This window comes from Solanum verrucosum, unplaced genomic scaffold (genome assembly GCF_900185275.1).
Source record: "Solanum verrucosum unplaced genomic scaffold, falcon-dt-bn FXZP01000147.1, whole genome shotgun sequence".
NCBI lineage: Eukaryota > Viridiplantae > Streptophyta > Magnoliopsida > Solanales > Solanaceae > Solanum > Solanum verrucosum.
In genome coordinates this window covers 1,051,129-1,077,302 of record NW_026020343.1, presented here as the reverse complement: position 1 = coordinate 1,077,302, position 26,174 = coordinate 1,051,129, and the positions used below count along the sequence as shown (strand labels likewise).

Here is a 26,174-nt window from a genome sequence, read left to right as displayed (position 1 = left end):
AAGTTAAAGTAGAGCATCAAAGGCCTAGTGGTATAACTCAGAATATAGATATTCCGTAATGGAAGTGGGAGATAATCACTTCATTACTTGTTTGTCGCGGTCTCGCAGGGAACATGATTACATTTGGGTGATTGTTGATCGAATGACAAAATCAACCTACTTTTTGCCAGTAAAGTCTACCCATTTAGCGGAGGATTATGCCAGGTTATATATTCAAGAGGTAGTAAGACTTCATGGAGTTCAAGTTTCCATTATTTCAGATAGAGGTGCACAATTTACTGCACAATTTTGGAAGTAATTCCAGAAAGGTTTGGGTTCAAAGGTGAACTTGAGTACTGCTTTTCATCCTCAGACAGTTGGTCAACCAAAGTTCACTATTCAAACCTTAGAAGATATGTTGACGGTGTGCGTGATTTATTTCAAGAGTAATTGGGATGATCACCTACCCCTCATTGAGTTTGGGTGTAACAATAGTTATCACTCTAGAATCCACATGGCTCCTTATGAAGCTCTTTATGGGAGGCGATGCAGATCTCCTATTGGACGGTTTAAGTTTGGTGAAGCTAGGTTGATAGGACCAGACTTAGTTCATCAAGCTATGGAGAAGGTGAATGTTATTCAAGAGAGGTTGAAAACAGCGCAGAGTCATCAGAAATCCAATGCTGATGTTAGGAGAAGGGAGTTAGAGTTTGAAGTAGATGATTGAGTATACTTGAAAGTTTCAACCATGAAGTGTGCTATGAGATTTGGTAAGAAGGGGAAGCTTAGCCCCCAGTATATTGGTCTGTATAGAATATCCAAAAGGATTGGTAATGTAGTTTATGAGTTGGAGTTACCACAAGAGTTAGCAACAGTCCATCTAGTATTTCATATTTCCATATTGAGAAAGCTACTTGGGAAGCTGAGGAGGACATGAAGAAGAGATATCCACATCTCTTTGATCCTAGAGAATTCCAGATCGAGGTACTAATTCTCTTTTAATACTCTTTTATTGATATACTACATGTGTTAGATTTGCTTGTTGGGTGTTTGAGCTTAATGTTAGATGTTACGCCCTAAGCCTGTACGGGTAATCTCATTCGAGGATGAATGTTCCTGAGGGGGAGATATTGTAACACCTCACTATTCGAAGGAACTAGAAAGAACTAGAATTTGAAAGAAACCATATTTGGAAATAGTCTAACTTGGAAAGTTTGACAAGTTGATCTAAGTATGAGTTTTGGGTCATCTTCAAACGAGCATGACTCCTAACACAGGATGAGTTATGTGGGTTACAAGATACCGTAGGAAATATCTTTGAAGTGTCTTTTCAAAGCCACCGAGTTTGCTCATTTTTGAGTTCATATGAGTGAGATATGCCCATTGGAAGTCAGGCTGTCTAGATAAGGAAAGTCAATTGGATTTTAGAAGGGTATTACGGTCTTTTCAATTCCCAATTAATTAAATTCATTTTTGGTAATTAATTTGGGGTCTAAATTGAATCATTTCAGTTTACGCTTCATAAAATTAAGTTAGGGTTTTGAGAGAGGAGAAAAGAAGAGGAGAAAAGAGGAGAAGAAGCAAGGATTCATCACGTTCTTGAAGTTAAGCTTACAGATTTAGCCAAGGGTTGATCTCTACGAGGTATGTCAGATCACATAGCATTGGGGTCATTCACCCACAGGCCAATAATTATTTGATTCTGTGAAATTTTATTCTTGAAAGTATAGAAATTGAGTTCTTGATGGATTTTGTCGAAGTTACTATATGGTTCTTGATTGTTGATGTTGTTGCGAAGTTCTTGAGTTTAATACATAAAATTTGATATTGTTTTGAATGGATTCTCGTATACCTCAGTTGTGTATGCTAATTCTAAGCGTTTGGGGAAGAAACCAATTGAATCCAGAGGGTTTAGAGTTTAAAAATGAGAAAGAAATTTCGTAAAAAACCTAGTGAAGGGGACTGGGACACCGTGCCACTCAGAGTGCCCTAAATAAACTTATGTAGTTTGGGCTCTGGGGCGTCGCACCACTCAGAGAGCCCCAACCTAGTTTCTGAAGTTTGCCCTCTGACGCTTGGCGCCATTCAGATTGCTAGGGTCGCTAGGTCTCCTACCCTTTCCCACTTCTTTTTGTTTGAGTTCCCTTGAATCGTACATTTGTTTCTTAGTTTATTTCTACACTATAAGGTACGTATAAACGTCATCATATCATCTATAACATGAGATCATGACCCTTGAATCCATAAATCAAATTTAAGGTAGACTTAAGAGTCAAGTCAAGAGAGTTCTTAGAATCGTTTCAAAGTCTATTACATTCATTTTAAACTTTTTTTTAAAAGACATAAGCATTGAGTTGAGAAAGTGTATAGTCGAGTTCATTTCTTTAAAAATGATGTATGTGGACTAAGTACTCCCAAAGAGCAAATGCTTTCACATTTAAGATGAGAGGAAACACTGATTTCCAAACGAGTTTTCATGAGTAGTTTTTAGTTCCATCTATTTTAAAGGATAAGATTTTTCAGTAATAACCTCAAATCAGAGAGAAAGTGTTATGTTTATAAACATATGAGCTACGTATTTTGGGAGTATTATTGAGCATCGATATGGGGACGAGTCCATAAACTTAAGTCCCCATAAACCATGTAGCCAACGTAGGTAGAAAGGGTCAGAATTTTTAGATGATTCCTTAATGCTTTTTCGCATAGACTAGTGGATCCACTTAGTTAAGGCGTTCTATATCCCAACAAGTTGTAGGACAGTTTTGGCAGCGTGGGTGAGACATTGTATCATCACATAGCTCATAGTGATGGTTGTTGGCTAGAGAAAATCTCATGGAAATATGTTACTTTATTATATATGTATATTGACTTGTTACGTACTGTTTTAAATTATTTATATTAAATCCACCTTTACTGTTGTTTAATTCTGCATTTGAGTTGAGTATTCAAGAGTTGAGTATAGCCGAGGTAAGTGTTCTTTAAAAATTCAGTTCAAGCTTATGTTGTGTTTACTTTTCCCCTTGCATTCTTATTCATTCAATGTACTGATTTCACTTGGCCTGCATCATTTTATAATGCATATACAGGTAACCAGGATCACCATCTAGCGCCTCGTCGATCCAGTTGAGCACTCAGAGTCTGTTGGTGAGCCTACTTGCTTTTCGGAGGATCCCTTTTTGCACTGTTTTTAGTATTTCAGTTTTTAGGATGATCGGGGGTCTTGTCCCGACATTCCTCATTGCTTTAGAGGCTTCATAGATGGAAATCTATAATTCGTTAGTCTTTCCATTCTCAATTGTTTATGTTAAAACTTGAATTGCCATTTTGGCTAGATGAATATTTATTTCTAGGCATTCTAAGTTATTGCATGAGTATCTTTTGAGCCTACTTATTATTGATTAAGTCTTCCGCTATAAGTTAAGTCAGGCCAAGGGTTCGCTTTGGGCCAACAAAGGTTCTCGACTGCCAGTCTCGCCCAGGGTGTAATCTCGGGGCGTGACATAATCCTTCATTTTGGCTCCTCACAATGAACTACTTCTAAATCCTTTTCCCCATTTTGACATATTGCACAAGAAAGAAAAAACCAAACCCTTGCTTGCAATGACCACTTATAGTATAATCACAAATGAAACATCACCTATGCTTGGTGAGGAAAAACAATTGAATTTTCATGTATCCCATATGAAAAATGATTCCAACATTCTCATACAATATATATGTCCGGATGGCGAGAAGCCTTGTGTTCTAGCACAAGAACTTCATGCTCCCCTTATTGACTCAAGGGGTTTCTTTTTTGCTGACCCTGTTGCCGCCCAACAAACATCTAGGCTTGTTGGTGAAGCGTGCAGGAGTCATGATTTCTTTCTTGTAGTGAACCACAAAGTTGATTCTAATCTCATCTCTAATGATCATCGTTACATGGACATGTTCTTTGACATACCTCTTTGTGAAAAGAAAAAAGCTCAAAGGAAAATTGGTGCACATTGTGGTTATGCCAGCAGCTTTACTGGAAGGTTTTCTTCAAAACTTCCTTGGAAAGAGACACTCTTTACGATACTCTGCTCAAGAAGGCTCATCTCACATAGTTGAGGAGTACTTCCAAAGAACATTGGGTGAAAGTTTTAAAAATCTCAGGCAAGGACAATCGACTATCTTTCCTAGCAAACCCGGCGTGAAATCATCCATGCGAAACCCATAACCTAGCAACCTAAATGATCATGTGGCCGTCTCCTTTTTCTCCCTTTTCGCGGAGTCGCAGGCCTGCTCAACAGTCCCATCCTTTGTCTTGACAATGAGTAAGGGAATTCAAATTTGAACTCCCTCCCTCCCAATCGACCTTAGTTTTTCGGTCTATATAAAGCTTTCATCCTAACTATTTTAAGGCAGCAGCTCACCTCTTAAGAAGATAATTTTGGACATAAAATATTAAAAACAACAAATCCTAATGGAGGGTAAGATACAAAAAAAATAAAAGATCTCACAGTCCTTGGTTTATCGGCAACCTAAGGTTTGTCTTTTTATTTTTTGTGTTTTGGTGTTAATTCTCTACTTTCAAAACCGAATTTGAATTGGTGTAAAAGCTTCACGGTCAAGGTCGTTGTCCTAGTCACTCTGCCCGGAAAACGGTAATTTCTCCCCCATTTAGTTTCTCTCTGTTCTGCTCGTCTTCAATCTAAGCATTATAATTTAGTTTATCATAGTTTCTATTTCAGTATGTTTGAGTCTAAATGAGAATAAGATTATGCGTTTTGTTTTGATCAATACAATTCTTTCATTAAATTGTTGGTCGTATTGTACTCGATTTGTTGCCTGCGGATTATAGTTCAGTTTTGAGTTTTCGATTAGACCTTATTTGCCATCTTTTCTTGTTCGATTCTTGCTTGAGGTTGAGCAGTAGTGTTTGTTCTTATTTATTGTTAGTTTTAGCATATTAGTATGATTTGAATTCGTTCCTCTAAAACTTAAGGTCGTATTGTAGTTGTGGACAAAGGTTCATCGTTTACGGGTCATGTGTTAGTTTGAGATGATGTATTCTATTGTGTTTCTTGTCCTTGGCATGAGTTGAAAGCTGTGTTTTCTTTAGTGGTTTGATAATTTAAAATAGGTTTTTCAGGGCATATTGTTGCTACCTCGAATTAGACCTCGTTTCTCTATTTAGATGTAGCGTGATCATTATTTTAACTACTTAGTAGAAAAGTTTGAATTTGAACCAAGTTCTATGAGATATGCTGTAGTTTACTCTCTTCTTTCTCAAATGCCTTGATCATGTACCGTACTGTATCGTTGCCAGTATGTACCTGATCTTGTGTTTATTTTGTTAAAATTTTGAAGTTTTGTCTAGCTTTGTGAAGTTATAAGCATGAAATGGGTTAACAAACTTACTAATCCAAGTTTTGTTGCTCCTCTTTTCTTTGTTCGAGTTTATTTTATCTCTAGCATGGTTAGTGTCATGTTTTGTTGTTTCTCATCTTAAATCTTTCTACTTGAATCCTTGTCGAATTCATTTTGCCATTGTTTTGCTCTCTTTTCAAAATCAAGTCTTTCATTTTATTTGCTACTAGTTGGCATCATTTTCATTTAGGCGTAGGATTTCAAAATTAACTAACATGATATGATTGAAGAAGTTGGGCATTTAAAAGATCCATATGAAATGATTTTTGTTCTTTACATTACTATTAAAATCACTCTGTTGGATTATTCTTGATCGCTGGTAGATTTTCTTTGCATTAGTTTTAAAATATTTGCTTAATTCATTTCTAAGAGGGCATGCCTTCCTCAAATGACTTCTTTTGCACTTGTTGTTGAAAGATGTGTACTCCATGATTAGCCATTAAGTTAATTTGGTTTCCTGTTGCTTTTACTTCATTTTCATGTAGTTAGTTTATTTATTTTTTAGTCAAGAAAGCTTCCTTAATTAGTTAGCATTGTTTTAGCTGCCACAATTATCTCTCTTTTTGGATACATGATCACAACCCTTTTTTCTAGAAGTGTATTAGTTTGTAACTATGCTCTTATCTCTTAAAGTAATTTGTGTGTTTATCTCCGTCATGAGTAAATCCTTTGATCATATGTTTGTTGGAAGCTTTACCCTTTCTTGTTTTTTTCCTAATTCAAACTTTTTCTTTTTGTGCATGAAAATTCCATCTGAGTCCATTGTGGACTCCCTCCCTCCTTGCATATCTAGTTAGGCCATGGAGGCCCAATTTCCCCTCTTTTATCGAGTCAAGCCTTGACTATCGTTGGGAAGTTGAAAGCTAGAATACATGAATTGCAAGCTAGTATACATAAATTCCCAGGCAAAAATGGGTCAAAATCCCACGGAGTGAAGCTCAAAGGAGCTATTTGGCAATAGATGGACTCTAAGTCTAAAATGCCATAATTGGTAGATGATGGCTCTTTGCCCAAGCGTTTTATCACTTTATTTTAATATTGTTTCTCTTCTATTTTCTTGTGAAATATATTATTTTGACTTAACTTAACTTTAATAACTTAATTAAATTCTCCAAATGATTAACTATATTCTATTTGTTAGTTTATTTTTATTAAATTTCAATTTTAATCAACTCTTAATACTTTTAATGAAATCTTTAGTAAATTTTTTTTTTTTTTTCAAATGGTTCGAATTATTATTGCTAAAAATGGTTCAAATAAATTCTAATCTAAGTCTAATAACTTATTATTTAATTCAAATATTTCAGTTAAGGTCCCCTTTTATTAAAAATAAAAAAATTATTCTTTGCTTAACTATTTTTTTAGTTAGTATTGTAAATCATTTTTATAATCATTTATCTAAACAATAGTTAAAAATAAATTTAATCTAAGTCATAGGATAACCGTATGTTAGCGGAAACTTTAAATGTTTTAAAAACCTTCTTGAAGTATAAATGAGAACCTCATACCTTTTTTCTCTAATTTTTTAAAGATTTAAAATAAGTTTTCTTAATTTCTTTATAAAATTAAGTGACGACTCTTTTCTAAGTATTTTTCTCAAATCGTTTTATACTTAGAACATTTCAAAAATGTGATTTTTCTAAAGATAGTAAAATTACCACATAACAATATTATTTTGGCAAAGATCAAGAAAGTTCATGAAAACTTCAAAATTAGAAATCGTTTTCAATCTTAGAATAATGGTCTTTTAATTTTTCAATTTAGTAAGTTCTATATTTTTTCTTACTTTTTGGAAGCTAAACATAACTAAGTACTTATGTGTCATGTTTTTAATGGATGATATACGAGAAATTTAATTCTTATTGATATTTAATGTAGTATTTGAATCTTTTTTATTGTAACTGCATTATTTAGTTCATAATATAAATATTAATCTATATTGTCCAGTTTCCTATGCTATGTTCACTGGATAGTTTGCCCATCCTTGTACTATTAATAAAGCATATATGTGTATGTACTAATAACATAATGCATAATGACATATATACAAAATTTATTATGCTTTATTTATGATGTGATATATGTTTCAAATTTATTATCTTAATTTTCAGACTTGTGTGCTTTCTATGTGAATACACCAATATGCATATGTCTGTACCCATTTAACTTTAGGTAAACACGTGCATGTACATCGTTATAAGGGTGTAATATCTGATAACGATGTATAACTCTCTCTTATTCCAAAATATTTCAAACTTTTTCTTGTCACATTTCTTTAAGTATATCTTGTATTCCAAAAATTGCCCTTAAATTTTAGGCAAATTTAGTGGAGTACGATTTTAGAATAATTTTTTTTTCTAAAAGTCGAGTATCCTTCTAGGTTATTTTTCTCTACAAAATATACTAAAAGTTATCATTTTGTGTCTGGAAAATCAAAAGATGATGTTTTCTGTGGGGCTTTAGAAGTTTCTTATTATAATTTGTTCGCGATGGCTTTCTAGAAATTGAAACTTAGAATTATGACATCATGCGTAGAGAGATTTAAGATTTAAGATTTAGACTAGATAAGTTTAACCTTTAAGTCTTTAAGATTCTTAATGCTAATCTCATTGTACATTTGAAACAATGTGTTCACAACTAGATATTCTTTTTGCACTTTTAATAGTTTTAGTTGTTTTTCACGTATGTATTTGTGTTTCATATTGAAAATACAAGGTTTAGTTGGACCTATAGAACATATGCACTATCTCTCTGATAGCATGTTGTTAAAAATTATTTATTTTAAACTGCAACTAAACAGTAAGATTTAGCTAGTGTCAGCAAACAATGTCAAAACAAACCATCAGGGAACCGCAATGAGTAGAAGCTCTAATGTTACTACTAATTCTCCCATTGATAGAAATGGCCATCAACTGGTGGGCTTGCCAAGTACATCAAATTTAGAGAAGTAGATACGTAAGAAAAATGAGAAGAGAAGACAACTTGAGAATCATCCTGATGGGGTATATCTTAAGTTATTGTATTTTGAACTTGATAAAATCATTGGATTTCTCTTAACTCTATGTGACATGTTTTGTATGTATAGAAAATTCCAAGATGAGAAACTTAGGTGAGATAGATTTGGATAGTTCTACAGTTTAAAACTGTAGGAGAGATGATGTAAGTTATGATGACGATCCCATTGGGGGAACTTTTTTATCAATCCATGGGATAAGAAAAGGTTAGTGATATATATATATATATATATATATATAAATAGAAGCAGCTAAAGATCGATTCTTTGAAATAATTGGCTTTAACAAAAAATTCAGAAAGCCATTCTTTGGATGTGACATTAAAGACTCCCTTAAGAGGAAATAGAGTGAATGCTAGAATCCTAAGACACAACCTCCCCCCCCCCCCCGCCCCCTCGATATTATAGATGAGATATGTGATGGGACAATTAGAAAGAAAAGAAAGCAAGGTCTCCAATTCCATGGAAAAAGACTTCAGCTAAAGCAGAGCTATTGAAGGGACTAATGGAAAAGGGAGAACGAGTTTGACAAGATCTAGATTAAAATGTGTCTCAGTATAATGCAGATGTTGATCAAGATTTTTCAAAAAGAAATTTGTCTACTTTGCAACCTTTTGCTGCAGCCACTTCAACCTCTTCTAAAGTGTCTTGTTCACATAAGAATTGACTAAAAATAGAAATTAGCGATCGATAAATTTTATAGCTAAACAACAAAATCCATTTCTAATCTTATTTAGTCACAAATTATTATAAAATTTTGTTACCTATGAACAATTTAACAAAAGTTAACGACGGAGTGTGTTGCTAATTCGAACTATATACAATGGAACCAATACCAGAACCTGGAACTCACGAGTACAAAGTTCTCTAATGTGAAAAAATACAAGTCCTATTAGTGGAAAAAAAGTCATCTCAATGGCAAACTACTAGCTAACATATATAGAGAAGAAGAAAGGCTACTCCACAATCTTCATCATCTACACTATGTTGTGATATAGTGCAATCTAGATCTTGTCCGGCTCGCTCTCTCTCTTCTTACCTCTACCTTTTCCATTAGTCCCTTCACTAGTTCTGCATTTACAGAAGTCTTTTCCCATGGCATTGGAAACCTTTGCCTTTTTTTTTTTTAATACGACCGTTATCACATGTCTCTTCTATAATATCTGGGGGTTGGTTGTTTCTTACGGTTCTGACATTCACTCCATTTCCTCTTAATTAAGGGAGTCAAATTATTCAATGAATCAACCTTTGGTTGCTTGTGTTTATATTTATCTCTTACTTTTTCTGATCTAGTGCGTAGAAATCTTACATTGTTATCAATACCAAGCAACCTATCCAAGCATTCTTCGATTTTCTTGGAGTCTTTTATTCTTTGCAACTTGAATTCCTTCACCTCCAACATATTTTTTCTTAATATAATTCCAAATTTCTTTTGGTGATGCGAGAAATATAATTCTCTTTAGAATAGTTGTTGAGACAACAACAAATAGAGTTGCTTCCGTCGTGGACTTCATGATTTTCTTTTCCTTGCGACTCTTGATTTGCGCTTTGGTGGGATTATTTTGCAACAGATTAATTTCATAATCCTCTTGCACGGCTTCCTTCCTAAAGATCAAGGGCCTCCAAGTAATTTTATGTTCTCATTGGTAAATTTCATTACTAAAAACAACATGAGTTATTCATGAAAAACTATTTTTGAAATCCATCTCTTCACTCAAAGGTCCCTTCGGAAAAATAGCTCTAGATCCACCTATCAGTTTTTGAAAGAAAAGAAATGCAGGAAAATAACATTGCAAGAAAAGCTGAAGGATAAATTATGTATTGCACTACAAAACTTTATATTATTGACTAGCAAAAGACATGTATTTACAGATTAAAAGCTAAACTGAAATAGAAATCAACTCCTAAATACTAGGTGTCTAACTTAATAAAATCATTTCAACACAAATTTTTGTACTTCTAAATCAATGATTCAACATTTATACAAAATATTCCAAGGCCTTCAATGTTGAACCTCCTATGTATAGCTCTTAAGCTTCTACATTATTGTCTTAAGGCCACATCGAGAGAGCTTGAAAAGTGTTCGTATCAGCTCTGTGATGCTTTTAAGTAAACTCAAGGAGAGCAGGCAATGTGAAGTCAGGATATAGTCAAGGGTTGTTGTAGTCCACCAATTCAGTTGGTGGACTCACTATTTTATCTTTGTCTTGACAAAGAAAGAAAGCAAGTGATTTTCTAGGAGTGTTGTTGTTAACCATTGCTCTATGCAAGAAAATTTTGTATCTACGATTCGATACGGCCTGCAAAGGACAAAAACCAAGTATGTTATATTCAAGTTGTAAGTCTAATAATTCATGATGTATATCATTGCGCGTCATGTGGAAAGATCTTATAATGTTTTTCACCAAAAAATGTATTATTTGCTTAACAAATTATTTGTATGTAATACATAATACATTAGCTTATTATATAGTTCTAGTTTGTAAATTTACTTACCATAAATGTGCTGCCTGTGTTAACCACAAAACCATTGAAATTTTGATGGATGGAGTACCATTCGTTGTCCACAAGAACCTGAAGTCCGCTAAAAGAATCTTGATGGAGAATGGTTAATGATGTTGGATCATAGTGAGGCTCGGTTCCTAAGGTGAGCTCTGGTTTTTGGCACGGGGGATAATAGTTAAGCCTCACTATGGATTAATTATCTTTGAAAAACTCTTTAAAAGGGCTTCTCTGTACATCTAGGCTCATTCCTAAAAGTTCGATGATCCTAAGAGAAAGTATGCTCATGGACTTGCAATAATCTTGAAAAACATTCCTGTGTAATTAAAGGGAAAAAAGGTTAATTCATTTACTTAATCAAAAAATAGAAAAATAGATACTCATTTTTTTTCCAATTTTGATTTGATATAAAGTTTAAGAAATTAAAGAAAGACTTTTGAATTGAGTAGTCTTAGACAATATATATATATAAAATGTACAACAATGTCCTTTGGAAATATTCCGCAACTATGTGAGATGAACCTTATTTAGAAGAGTATCGTAAAGAGAGTGTCTCTTTCCAAGGAAGCTTCGAAGAAAACCTTCCATTAAAGCTAGTAGCATAACCACAATGTTCACCAATTTTCATTTGAGACTATTGCTTTTCACAGAGAGGCATGCCAAAGAACATGTCCATGTAACGATGGGAATTAGAGATGAGATTACCATTAACTCCGTGGTTCACTACAAGAAAGAAACCATGACTCCTGCGCGCTTCACCAACTAGCCTAGATGTTGGTTGGGAGGCGGCAGGGTCACCAAAAAAGTTGGTTAACATCTCAAATGCACCACATCCAATTCTAGGTGTAGATGATCATTAACTAGTATAAAACCCAACAAAGAGTTGGGGTCGAACCCATATGGAGCAGTACTTGTTTAAATTCAGTTATGAGGTTATAAAGTATTCTAAGTGGTTATAGGAATATAAATTATCGAAAACATACAAACAAGTCAAAAGGGGTTGACAACAAATGTCAGATGGGGGGTTTGGATTGCAATTAATATCTAGAACGACTACAAAAACAGGGGAAACAACAATATTAAGAAGAATTATCGGGATTTGATAGTTTATTAGCTAATTACGCTATATGGGTAATTGAAATTTAACAATAATATGCTGAAATATTATGTGTAGGCTGGAATTTAATTGTAATAGCTTTCTCTCAAATAATTATTACGGTTCAGGCGACTTCTCTCGAACATCGACAAGCTTAACAAGATAAACAACCCAAAACCTTAATGTATCCACTCTCTTGAGCTAGATAGGTAGAATTGAATTGAGGATTCACTCTCTTGAGCTAAACCCATATCAAACCAATACCTAGAATCATTAATCAAACGCTTTGGTTCCAAAACATCTCTCTCAAGCAAGCCAAGAACTCAAAATTAAAATTGCATTTGCAACTATGATTCTTAGATTGAAACACAACTAATGATTAAACACACATTAAAGCATCAATTTCATCATTAAACAACAATACCCACAAGATAATTAGACAAATAATCACATAATCACACCCCAAGAATTGGGGTATTAATCACACATCATAAAAATAGAGAGACAGTTACCAAATACATTAACCATGATTTGGGTAAAGGTTCTCAAGTATTTACAATGGTCCAAATTGAATAAATTCAAAGACCCACTTGCAATTGTTAAGTTTCAGCCTCAAAAGGTTCAAAGTCTACAATGGAACTCAAAAACTAAGAGAAACTCTAACTCTCAAACTTGGGAATTGTCTAGGAATTGGGAACTAGGTGAGAACTATTGAATTCTCATTTTAAATTTCAATTTATAGTTGCCCAATTTTTTGCCCAAAAGACCATTGGGCAGAATAAGTCAAGCCTCGTCAAATAGGTCGGCGATCCGCCCTTGGCTCACTTCCATCATCAATGTCTAATGGCCGTCAATTTGCAAGGTTTTGTGACTTTAGGTGATTTGGGTTGCCATCGTGGAGTAGTTCGGTGATTCGTCAACTACCCATATCTGTCGCCAAGTTGGTTCTTCCTAGGGCTGGCACGCTGGAACTTTTGGCGAGCTAAAGAGCCACTCGCTGGTTCGCCAAGTGGTATTGGTGATCAGCAGGATCACTTTTTTTCACTTCTTCACCTTGCCTTGCTCCTTAGCCTACAAACCTAAAAATTAATGCTTTAACATCAGTTTATAGCATAAATTAGGCATTTGAGGACACTAAAACTATAAAAACAAAGCCCTAAATGAGTTGAAATCTCGGACTCATCAACACCCCCAACTTAAACTTTTGCTTGTCCTCAAGTAAAAACTCAAGATCAATCATTTCAACACGAATATCTACAAAAATTGTTACTTAAGATTCAACATAAATGCATACACAAGGTTCAAGCTACATACAATGCTCAATTGTGCAATCAAAGATTCAAATTGTGACTCACCATTATCAAGTGTACTCAAGTTCACAATGTTTGCTTCAAATGCAACTTCAAGCTCAGCAAATGTACTCAAATGCCCTCACAACAAAAGATGATTCCACCTTCCTACAAATTTCTCAGAAATTTATAGTTCCGCAATCACATACAACTCTCACACTAGAAAAGACGAACACATGTATGAATCCACCCATAGGCTTGCCCTTATTTTCCAATCAACATTTGTTTCACCTCAGTAAAGATCACAAAGGTCTTTTTAGGGTTTGTAATGGGGATGAGTGTAAAAGTATGGTCATTTAGGCTTAGTGGCTTCTACCTTTATGATGTATGGCCTGAAAATCACTTTTTCTCCTTTTCTTTCACATTCAAACATGTTCATAATCCACCGCATTATTCAACAAAACATGAATCACCGGACACCGCCATTTTTTTTACTATTCTCACACACTTTATTTCAACATTTTTGCTCTTTTTCAGTCTTTTTCTTTTCTTTCCTCTTTTTTCTTTTTACATGGAGGGGCTCCATCTTTTTCAAAACAATCCATCAAAGGGGGAATTTTTCACACTTCTTGACTTTCCTTTTTTTTCACAACACCCCCAACTTAGGATTTTGGCCTAAGTTTGCTATTCAACAAATCAATACTTCATGAAGGTTATAGGTGATGGGATAAAGAGGTCAAAGTTGTTCAAGTTTCTTCCAAGAAAAGGATAGGCTCAAAAGGTGACAAGCAAGGTTCACACATCTCACAAGGTTGGCCACAAAGAGATATATTAAAATTGGCTCACTCTCTAAAAATTTCGCCTAACGTCATTTAAATTGCTTGCTTTCACTCAATCAATAAGACCAACGGGTGAAATCCTAGGTGTCATCAAGAACAATGTTCAAGAAAACCTCACCACACAAGGCATTGATACAGTTATCAAACAAGACTCCACACATTCTAGCTAGCATGCAACGTTCATCACAAGAGACTCATTCGATAACAAGCTAGTCACAACGAGATGCTAAAAGTTCACATATTGCCTATGTAACTTAGTTTACCTTATCGTAGTTGCACATTCATTTCGTTCAATTAAGAGAAATATTCGAGTCATCAGTATTGACCACAATCGACACCCATATTTGCACAAGAACACCCACAATCACACCCACAATCACACAAAAAAGATGTGGTAAAATTTTGAAACTTGGTTCAAAACCATTTTCATATCAAAATAATGGGCCAAAATTTATCAACAACCACGATTCAACAACTAAGATATATATAAAAACCAATAAGCTCTAATATTCACAAAAACAAAATCCGAATCAAGTTAATATTCACAAAACAACCCACAAGAGGTAGGTATGGAAATACCTCACCCCACTAACAAAAAACCCAATTGTCCTCAAATGCAACTAAAAACAAAAAATTGTATAAAGAGAGAACATAAGGGAGGCAAAAAAAATCATCCTACCATGCTAGACCTGGGGTGAAGTCTGTAAATCCACAGCTCCCTCTATCTGGGCAGCAATTCCCAATGTCGCAACATCATTTGCTCTACTGGAGCCCACCATAGAAGTATCCCTAAGTGATGCTTGCCTGGCAGTCTCAAACATGGCACCCTCCAAGTCAACCAGGTCATCGTAGATAGTCTCCTCACGAACACCCAGTTACTCCTCATCCGTCTCAGCCTCTGACTCAACGGCAACATCATCAGCTCTCATCTCATCTTGGGTGGTAGCTGGAGGCACCTCAAAACAAGGTGGAGTATCTACACTCGGTGTGTCAAGAATTTCCATGATCCTAAATAATGAAGTGAAATTAGTAGACATCCAACTGGTCCACATCTCTCCTCAACCCAAATATATCCGCCTTCAACGTCGTCACCTCCTGAGTAGCACCTCGGGTCTACTCACAAGTTGTGACTCTAACAGTAAGGGCATCTAGTGCCAACTTGTGATCCCTCATTTCAACTCTCAGGGGTTTCAAACCGACAATTTTTTATCTCTCTATCATCCTAGGCATATCAGCTTTTACCCGAGAGGCACTTGCATTAACAGATTGGGGCAAATTGCCCATCTTGTAGAGCATGGCCCGGGTGATAGGGGGTCGGGAAACAGAAGCAGCAACAACATAAGATCTATGGGAAGGGGTGCAACAAATGCAGTCGGAGTCTCAAAAGAGGAAGGGGCGGATGTACCTAAGGGCCTATTGGTCTTATTAGGCATGATTTCCTCTATAGGTAACATACTAGTGTCCACCTTCTGGAATGTATCCACTAGTGCTGCTATCCTCCTGTCACCCTCATCATGCTAGTACTTGGCCTCATTACGCAAGATGTCAGTAGAGAATGTGGGTATCACCTCCATATCTGTCTTCTCATCATGAGGAACATGGGTTCGCCTACACATCTTGGTGATCAACACCGAGAATGGAAGCGAATTTTGTCTCTTCTTGGACCTCATGGCCATCTTCTGCTCAATCAATAGCCCTATATTCAGCGACTGGCAAGAAATAATAGACCCTAGACTGGCTGCCTTCGGGTGTCTGAGGATGGGCTCGTTCTGGGACGACATGATTGTGTTGCAAATTGATTTAATGTTTCAATCACACCTCATCCAATTTTAGGTGTTCAACGATCGTAAATCAGTATAAAATCCAACTAAATAAGTTGGGGTCGAATTCCACAGGAAGCATTACGTGATTAAATTCAATTAGGAAGTGCAAACGTGGTCTAATCAACTATAAGAATATAAATTATTAGAAAAAGACATATCAAATCAAAGGGGTGACACGAATGTCAAATGGGGGTTTTGAATTCCAATTATCAACTACACAACAGTCACAAACAAGTCTAAATAACAATAAGGAGATAGATTCTCGGGATGTATTCGATTATAGGCAAATGTCGATATATGGGTAACTGAAACTACTAGTAAACAAGTGAAAATTAGTGAGTATGCTAGACTATAAGGGAGATAGCTTTCTCTAGAACAACTACCCCGAATCAAATGATTTCTTTCAAACATCAACAAACATGACAATGAAGAACAACCCACACCTTAATACATCCACTCTTTCGAGCTAGATGGGTGGGATTGAGTTTAGGATTCACTCTCTCGAACTAAACCCATATCAACCCAATACCCACAAATCATCAATCAACAATTTTAGTTCTAAAACCTCTCTCTCTCTCGAGCAAGCCAAGAACACAAACGTAGACTTGCATATGCAACTGCAACTAATAAATTAACCAACAATTAATGATTAAACTAACTTTAATTCAACATTTAAACTAGTAATTAACAATACCCATAAACTAATTCAACCCATAATCACATGATCATACCCCAAGAATTGGCGCTTTAGTCAAGCATCATAAAAGGCAAAAAACTTTTACCAAATCGATTAGCTTTACAATGCTCAATTTGAAGAATATTCGACACCCTCTTCCAAAATGTCCAAATTGAATCTCTAAGGTTCTTCAAAGAATAAGAAAAACTGTAAGCTAAATTCTTTTTGTCCAAAGAGTGTCTCCAAATTTAATATTCATACTAAACTAAATGTTCAAAATCTAATTTATAGTCGCCAAAAATAAGCCAGGAAGGGCTATTTGGCGAGGTAAGTTGGGATCGCTGAACAACACGGTAAGCCGCCCTTTGGCCTTTTCCATCTCCTTTTAACCTTATTTTCTGCATCCTCAAGCTTTGTAACTTTGGACGATCGATCTTTGCCTCGCGGAACTACTCGACGATTCGCCGACTGTTCCTTGTCATTGCTGACTTGGTATCTTCCTTCAGGGCGATTCGCCAAGTTACCTTGGGGATCACTAGGCTTCCCTTTCTTCATTACTTCAGTTTGTTTTGTTCCTTTTTGCCTATTAGTGTCTTTGCTTTGTTCTTCAATCTATGTACCTGAAAATCAAGGATTTAACATCAGTTTCTGGCACAAATCAAGCATTTCAGGACACTAAATCTTTATAAACAGTGCCCTAAATGAGTCTAAATCTCGGACTCATCAACACCCCCAACTTAAAAATTTGCTTGTCCTCGAGTAAAACTCAAGTTTAGCAGTTCAATGAGGATGTCTCCAACAATGCTAAAAAAGACTCATGATGAATGCACACAACAAGACTCAACTTACTCATACAATGATCAATTGTGCACTCAAAGATTCAAATTGTGACTCACCATTATCAAAGATGCTCAAGTTCATAATACTTGCTTCAAATGCAAGTTCAAATTCAACAAAAGTACTCAAATGCCCTCACAACAAAGACGATTCCATATTCACATCAAGCAACCTATCACAATGCCAAACAAGCACTGAAGCCTCCCTGCAGAGATGAAAAATCAAACACAGGAAAGGCAGGGTGGTGGTGGCGAGGTAAGTTGGGATCGCTGAACAACACGGTAAGCCGCCCTTTGGCCTTTTCCATCTCCTTTTAACCTTATTTTCTGCATCCTCAAGCTTTGTAACTTTGGACGATCGATCTTTGCCTCGCGGAACTACTCGACGATTCGCCGACTGTTCCTTGTCATTGCTGACTTGGTATCTTCCTTCAGGGCGATTCGCCAAGTTACCTTGGGGATCACTAGGCTTCCCTTTCTTCATTACTTCAGTTTGTTTTGTTCCTTTTTGCCTATTAGTGTCTTTGCTTTGTTCTTCAATCTATGTACCTGAAAATCAAGGATTTAACATCAGTTTCTGGCACAAATCAAGCATTTCAGGACACTAAATCTTTATAAACAGTGCCCTAAATGAGTCTAAATCTCGGACTCATCAACACCCCCAACTTAAAAATTTGCTTGTCCTCGAGTAAAACTCAAGTTTAGCAGTTCAATGAGGATGTCTCCAACAATGCTAAAAAAGACTCATGATGAATGCACACAACAAGACTCAACTTACTCATACAATGATCAATTGTGCACTCAAAGATTCAAATTGTGACTCACCATTATCAAAGATGCTCAAGTTCATAATACTTGCTTCAAATGCAAGTTCAAATTCAACAAAAGTACTCAAATGCCCTCACAACAAAGACGATTCCATATTCACATCAAGCAACCTATCACAATGCCAAACAAGCACTGAAGCCTCCCTGCAGAGATGAAAAATCAAACACAGGAAAGGCAGGGTGGTGGTGGTCCGGAAGGCCTTCTCGTGGATCTCTACGATCAAGATGCTGGCAAAATCAATCTACAACCCTGCTATAATGGCTGCAATCATCACGACACGATCCCATGTAACCATATTGTCCGCCTGAGTAGGGGACAATTAATTTCAAACTAATACCCAAAACAACTTTACAGCGAAGCTCAGAGTCGCCTTCCTAATAACTAGACTAGGAATCCTTACCCACGCAGTGCGCTCCCCATCCTCAACAATATGACGTGCTAGCCATCTCAAAACTGTCTCTCTCTGATCAGCATCTCTTTGGAAAGACCCGCTCTGGATAATGCCCATCATGTAGTCATACTCTGTTGTATTAATAGGCAGAGTGTGCGATGGGCAATATATAAATCGACGAATTGTGGCTTCTGAGATGTCGACTGGGAAACCACACACCAAAGTAGATTAAAGTGGAGACTGAGCTACGAACTTGGCCAGTTTAGAGATGGAATTCCAGACGGTGGCAGCATAAGAGAGATATAACTCTCTGGTCATCTCCTCGCTGTAAGTCTCGGGGCTTCATGCCATCCACTCGCATATGTGCCTCCATAAGAGCTCCTCAATAGCTAGGGCAGTGTGGACGCATTCTGTAAGAACTCTGCACTCCTCACTGACGATTCTGGACATCTTTCTGTGTTGGTTCAACATAGTGCCATTCTCAAACAACTGGAATTTACCCAGAACGCACTATCTGTTCAGATCATAGGCCTTAGGGGCTGGCTTAGTAGATACCAGGATATCGCCTGAGCTATCGGCCTTGGAAGAAGAAGTGGGGTTTGCACTAGAACTAGAGCTGGACTGCGACTCTGAATCAGACTATGTCTCTCCAACCTGTGTGGCCACCTCCTCATACTTGGGGCAGAGGCCTGTAACATTTCGAAAGCTAGTAGGCTAAATTAGAGCATAAAGTAGGGGTTAGAGTCGTAAATAACTCTCGGTATCCAAAATATATGTTTTTAAATTTAAACATCAAGGTATGACCCCGCAAGGACGAACCATAGGTCCTTGAAGAGGACCCTTCAAAGGTGATAAAAAATTGGGCCTGGGCAGCCCACCCACGAGAGGGAGTAACGACTCGTAGGTGGACCCATGCCCCATGGGTGGGGGTCATGGGTCAAGCCCCCAGAAAGTAAGTTGCAGGATCAAACCCACTGGCCTATAGAATGCCATGTGAGTCCACTCACGAACCGTGGGTCTAGAGTCGTGGGTGGTCACAGAAGCTGCCTTTTGGCAGTTGGCTTTATGGGTCTTTTGGGGTTTTCCTTTTTATTAAAATATTAAGTGACGCTGTTTTGGATTAAATTAAACTAACTATATAAGTCTTATAGACCCCCAAACTAACTCATCAAAATCGTAATTCCTAAATCCCCAAATCAAAACCGATTTCCCCCAAAAATCTTCTCTCTAGAACTCCAAAGAAGAAGAAGAAAAAGAAGAAAATCAAGCTATGGTTTGAAGAAAAAGGCTTTTTCACTCAAATTCGTTGGATTTCTCCACCAAGGTATGGTAGCTTTTAATTCATGGATAGTTTTCATCCATGCAGTCCCTCCAAAACCCCCAATTTCAAACCTACAAATCCCAAAAGTTAGGGCTTGACTTCAATCCCATGGATTCCTTTCAAATTCATTTTTAATGATTGAATTATGTTTTATTATGGATATAATGGTGATTTTATATGGTTTTATCTTGTATTCCCCAAGAATCCATGGATTTCCCTATTTCCCAACTTGGATCACAAAGTGCGGTTATTGATTGATGTAAGTAGAATATGATAGAATCACTACTACAAAAATGAACTTTAGCGTCAATTATTTTGTGGCAAAAAGAAAATGGCCACTATTGTATTCATGAGAGGGAATATATTAGCAGCTAATGTATAATGGCCGAAAAAAGTAAACTTTTAGTAGCAATTCCAAACAATAGCCACTAAAATTCCTTTTTTTCTAGAATTAAGAAATCTTACTTTCTCTAAATTATTCATTCTCCTACCATTTTCCAAAATTTGGAGAAAAGGAATTCCCAGGCAATACGGAAAACATTACGATGTCTAGGAAAAAAACCCAATATACGTTGCTAATAAGGAAAAATTTCCTAAAACAATCTCCCACACACTTAATAATTATGCATCCTAAATCACTTGGAGTTGCGACATCCAGCACATATATATTCATTCATAGCAGCAACCTTCCGGTAGCATACATCAACTTGCAACATCGACGTCCAAAAGCTATAGATTACTCATAGGAAATACGTCCACGAAAAACAAAGTTTTCAAGTCTGTAGGTACTCTATTTCTATCGTATTCTATTACCCTTGTTGCTCTTTACATCTTCGTTGTGAATTTATCCCTATTATTTATTTTCTATTATGTTCATTAATCAGTATTCACGCATTAACTAAGAAGAAAACAAAAAATAAACTTGACGAACTAATCAATATTTAGGTATTAGCTGTGATTTCTAAGTGACTTGAGATTCGTAAAAGTAATGTTTTTTTGTTTGTGATAACTGGCTGCTACTGTTTTGATTGCAATTGATTGAATCAATTCATTTGTTAATATACTTTTAAGGTGTGTGATTGTTATACTAAGGTGTGTGGTTGTTAATATATTAAGGTGGGTGGTTTTAAGTTCTTCTGTAAAATATGATTATTCGAAAGTTCTATTGTGAATACGAGAAGTAGTACAAAGAAATAATTGTTTTGTTTTGACTCAACTTAAGATCTCTTTTTTGAAGATTTCAAGTTTAGCGAATACATAGATTCACCGTTGTTTATATTCATATCTGTACAACAATTTCTATTTTGACTCTATGAGCTCTATGTTATTGAGATTGTCCGTAAATGGAAGCATTTTTTAAACCTTTAGGTCTGTTTTCTAGTAGGTTTAGCATTTGTCTTTAAATCTTTTATTTAATACTCTTATTTTTCATTTAATTTTATGTTTAAGGCGTTTATTAGAATATATTTTTTCTGGCCATAAAATATGAAACATTACCATACAACGAATGAAATAGTACACTTGAGGCATCTATGATCTGGTTATGATTAACAGACACAAGTTAGTCGAACTCAAGCATCATATAGTTATAGATTATATCCCCTTGGAGGAGGGGGGGATCCTTAAAGGAACTAACCTGTAGCTTCGAAACTCGTACGTTGTAAGCCCCCTCTGTGGGCATCAATTTAGTGATCACACCAAGTCATGCCTCTATACCTCTAGCAAGGTATATTGGGTCCTCTCGATGGGGTGTACACATCGGACTCCACATTTAGCTCATGTGGTTTTATGTCGGTTATTAGTAGCTCCCTTACTGTCAGATTCTATTGCATTGACCATATTATGAGTTACAGTTCACTATTTTGTCTTAGCATGTTTTATATTTGGTCATTGCATTCAGTCATTTGATGTTCAGTATTCTCAGTTTTGTATTATGCTTATCTCTTATCCTTGCTCAAATATATGCTTCGGTTCAGTTATGCTTATTGTTCAACTTTACTCTATCTTATATGCTTAGTACCATTCATGTACCGACGCATACAATGTGCTATATTTTCTCGTGATCTAGATTCAGGTTCTCAGCTTTCGGATCACGCGTAGATCAGTTCTTTATCTTCAATTCAGCAACATCAGTGGTGAATCCTCATTCTTTGAGGATTGACATGACTATCTTCCTTTCCTTTTTAATGTTTAGCTTTCAGTATTTGCTAGATCTCGTTGGCGCATGTTCCAACATTTATAGTAAGTAGAAGCTTTCTTTTAAACATAGAAAGAATCAGCTTTAGTATTTGATTTTGAATTTTCAATTGTTGTTAAACTCTGAACATTTATATATTCAAATTTAGTATGGGTATTATCCATCATTTGAGATTATCTCATGATTTAGCTTCAGCACAATATTTTCTTACTTGAGTTTATTTAGTATGCTTTTGATATGCCAGCAAGGTTAGCTTGGGGTCACTCGTGATCCTATGTTACGTGTCCACGTCAAAGGAGTAGCCTCGGGGTGCAACAAACTTGGTATAAGAGCATTAGGTTTAAGTGTCCTAGGATGTCTGAAAAGTCGCACTAAGTACAGTCCTTTTCATGGGTGTTAAGTGCACCACATCTAATGAGAGGGAGGCTATGAAGTACTTTAGGAAAACTTCATTTTCTTGTTACTCTTATTATGCGTAAGCTATGATCTAATTACTCATTTCTAATTCTACGTTATGCCTTTCAGATCACTATTATATTTTGAGTCTTTTCTTAGATGTTTATGCATTGTTAGATCCAGTGGCTACTCTTACCTTTGTAACTTTCTTTATAGTAGTAATCTTAGGTGTGAGTCCAAAAACTCTCTCAGAACCCTTGTTAGTCTCTACTCCAGTCGGTGACCCAGTTATAGCTAGACATATATACAAAAAATTCCCTGTCACAGTCTCCCATAAAGTCACCTCAACAGATCTTGTAGAGATAGAAATGGTAGACTTTGATATCATTCTAAGCATGGATTGGTTACATTCCTTTTATGCTGCAGTCGATTGTATAACTAGGATTGTTCACTTTCAGTTTCCAGACGAAGAAATCTTAGAGTGAAAGGGAAGTAGCTTATCACCTATGGGTTGATTCATTTCTTACCTAAGGCTAGAAATATGATTTCTAAGGGTAATCTCTATCATCTAGTTTGAGTTAAGGATTCAAGCTGCGAAATCCCAACTCTTGAGTCAGTTCCAGAAGTTAATGAGTATCCAAAAGTGTTTCTAGAAGATCTTCTTGGAGTTCCTCCCGAAAGGGAAATTGACATCAAAATTGATCTCCTTCCTGATACCTAGCCTATTTCTATTCCTCCTTACAGAATGGCTCCAGTTGAGCTTAAGGAATTGAAAGAGTAATTTAAAGACCTTCTAGATAAGGGCTTTATCAGACCTAGTATTTCACCATGGAGTATACCGTGTTGTTCATGAAGAAGAAAGATGGTTCCTTCAGAATGTGGATTGACTATCGGTAGTTGAACAAAAGTCACAATAAAGAATAAGTACCCTATCCCGAGAATTGATGACTTATTTGACCAACTTCAGGGTGCTAGTCATTTCTCAAAGATAGACCTCAGATCCTGTTATCATCAACTTAGAGTCAGAGATATTGACATCCCGAAGACAGACTTCAAAACTCGGTATGGTCATTATGAATTTGTAGTTATGTCATTCGGACTAACCAATGATTCTGTAGCTTTCATGGATTTGATGAACAGGGTGTTCAAGTAGTATTTGGACTTGTTCGTCATTGTCTTTATTGATAATATCCTCATTTACTATTGGAATGAGGAAGAACATGTGAATCATTTAAGGGTTTTCCTTCAAACTCTCAAAGATTGACAATTATTCGCTAATTTTAGCAAATGTAAGTTTTGGTTACAATCTATTTCTTTCCTTGGGCATATTGTGTCTAGTGAAGGCATCCGAGTAGATTCTCAGAAAATAGAAGTAGTGAAACAATGGCCTAGATCTATCTCTCCTACATATATAAGAAGTTTCTTGGGTTTGGTTGGTTATTACAAAAGGTTCATGGAAGGGTTTTCATCCATAGGCTCTCTATTGACTAAGTTGACTCAAAAAAAGGTTAAGTTTCACTGGTAAGATATTTGTGAGAAAAGCATCGCAGAACTGAAAACTAGGTTGACTATAGCTCCCATTTTGACTCTACCAGAGGGTTTAGACAATTATGTTATCTATTCTGATGCATCCAGAATCTGCCTAGGTTATGTGTTTATGTAGAGAGGTAAGGTTATAGCGTATTCTTCTAGGAAGCTTAAGGTTCACGAGAAGAATTATCCAACACATGACCTCGAGCTTGCAGCAGCGGTGTTTGCACTAAAGATCTGGAGAAATTACTTATATGGTGTTCACATAGATGTGTTCACAGACTATAAGAGCCTTCGATATGTGTTCACTAGAAAGAGTTGAATCTTTGCTAGAGGAGATGGCTTGAGCTCCTCAAGGATTATGATATGAGTGTGCATTACCATCCTTGTAAGGCCACTGTAGTAGTAGATGCTCTTATAATACTATCTATGGGTAGTGTAGCACATGTTGAGTAAGAAAGAAAAGACATAGCAAAGGATGTTCACATGCCTGTTCTCTTGTGAGTTCGCCTGACGAATATATCAGATGGTGGTGTAACAATTCAAAATGGGTCAGAATCTTCATTGGTAGCAGAGATGAAGGAAAAGCATGACAGTGATCCTATATTTCTTTAACTAAAGGGTGCAGTTCATTAGTAGAGAGTTGAGGTTTTTTCCCAAGGGGGAGATGGTGTGCTTCGCTATTAGGGTCAATTATGTATTCCTAAGGTGGGTCAGTTGAGACATCAAATTCTTGCACAAGCCTATAATTACTCCAGGTATTCTATTCATCCAGGCGCCAGTAAGATGTACTGTGATTTGCGGGAAGTCTTTTGGTGGAATAGTATGAAAATTGATATAGAAGATTTTGTGGATAATTACCTTAATTGTCAACAAGTGAAGGTAGAAAATAAAAAACCAGGAGGTATGACTCAAGAGATCAACATTCCTACTTGGAAGTTGGAAGTGATCAACATGGACTTCATTACAGGTTTACCTCGTTCTCGCAGACAACATGACTCCGTTTGGGTGAAGTTGATAGAGTTACTAAGTCTGCGCGCTTTTTGGCTGTTAAGACTACAGATTCGGCGGAGGACTACGCCAAGATTTAAATTAATGAGATAGTCAGGTTGCATGGGGTTCCTTTGTCTATCATCTCAGATAGATGTCCTCAGTTTACCTCTCATTTCTCGAAGTCATTTCAGAAAGTTCTTGGTACTAACGTTAATCTTAGTACAGCCTTTCATCTACAGACATATGTTCAGGCAGAGCGTACCATTCAGAACTTAGAGGACATGTTGAGAGCTTGTGTGATCGATTTCAAGGGTTGTTGGGTTGATCATCTTCCTCTTATAGAGTTCGCCTACAATAATAGTTACCATTCCAGTATTCACATGGACCCTTATGAGGCATTTTATAGTCGTAGCTGTAGATCACCAGTTGGTTGGTTTGAAGTAGGTGAAACAGCCTTGATAGGACCAGATTCGGTTCATGTTGCTATGAAAAAAGTTCAGCTCATTAGAGATAGACTTAAGACAGCCTAGAGTCGCCAGAAATCCTATGAAGATGTAAGGAGAAGGGACTTAAAGTTCCAAATTAATGATTGTGTTTTCTTGAAAGTGACACCTATAAAGGGGGTGATGAGATTAAGCAAGAAAGGAAATCTCAGTCCTAGATACATAGGCCGTTACATGATCTAGAAGAGAGTTGGTAAAGTGTCTTATAAGTTAGAGTTGCCAGCAGAACTAGCAGTAGTGCATCCGGATTTTCACATTTCATTTTGGAAGAAGTGTGGGTGATCCATCATCTATTGTACCTTTAGAAAGTGTGGTTGTGTAGGATAGTATGTACCAATTGAAATCCTTGATTTTCAAGTTCGAAGGTTGGGAAACGAAGAAGTCGCTTCAGTTAAGGTTTTGTGGAAGAGTTTGTCTGTAGAGGGAGCTACTTGGAAAACAGAAGCAACCATGAAGGCCAAGTATCCTAATCTCTTTCCTTCCGATCCCATTACAACTTGAGGTAATAGTTCCTCTTCAATCTTCTAGTCATTCATGCGCAGTTTATGTCTTAGTATCTTGTTCCTTCACT

The 26,174-nt window shown here is 36.4% G+C and overlaps 2 pseudogenes; one reads left to right on the top strand and one right to left on the bottom strand.

Moving 5' to 3' along the window:
* The first annotated feature begins 3,579 nt into the window (after positions 1-3,579).
* Positions 3,580-26,174, top strand: part of LOC125837438 (gibberellin 20 oxidase 1-like) — a 110,202-nt pseudogene continuing 87,607 nt past the window's right edge.
* On the bottom strand, positions 10,435-14,930 carry LOC125837428 (gibberellin 20 oxidase 1-like; annotated as a pseudogene).